Source organism: Mus caroli, chromosome 3 (assembly GCF_900094665.2).
Source record: "Mus caroli chromosome 3, CAROLI_EIJ_v1.1, whole genome shotgun sequence".
Classification (NCBI taxonomy): Eukaryota; Metazoa; Chordata; class Mammalia; order Rodentia; family Muridae; genus Mus; species Mus caroli.
The window spans coordinates 30,399,305-30,400,002 of record NC_034572.1 but is presented as its reverse complement, the minus strand read 5'-3'; positions in this window follow the sequence as shown (position 1 = coordinate 30,400,002).

Here is a 698-nt window from a genome sequence, read left to right as displayed (position 1 = left end):
AGAGAGAGAGAGAGAGAGAGAGAGAGAGAGAGAGATGTAGGTAGAATTGCCCTGCCACATGGAAGCCAAGCTGATATCTAAAGGAGCTACACCAGTTTACATTCTTATACTGGTGTAAGAGGGCTCTAATTTACCCTCATCTTTGCCAACAACTACTATATTTGCCTTTTGATCATAAGCAGATTTATAGCTGAAAAATGACATCTCATTGCAGTTTTGATTGAATTTTTTCCTAGCTTTCCATTTCTCCTTACCACACCACCTTTTCAGATGAAGTCCCTTTTTCCCCAGACCCTATAACTTAATTCTTTCTTCTGTTCTCTTAAAAGAGATCTCTATTGTCTTTTCCTTAAGAAAGTACTCTGTCAACTCTAGATCAAGTCCGTTCAGTATACGTTCTCACAAGTCCATGTAGGCCTCACTCATAGTACGTGCCACAATTATAGCTATGATTTACATAGTTTGTTAAGGCTTACTTTTACTTAGCATGTGATAAGTGTGCGGACCAGTGGGATGCATTGTTGTCTTTCTGTATGTGGATTCATTGTGTAATGATGAAATCTGGACAGATAGTACACCCAGTACCTTAAACATTTGTTCTTTTGTGATGAAACTCTAAAATCCCATTTTTTAGACTTTTTGTGTGTGATTGTAGATTCATTCCTAGAAGTCTGAATGTTTTCTAAAATCAGCAAACC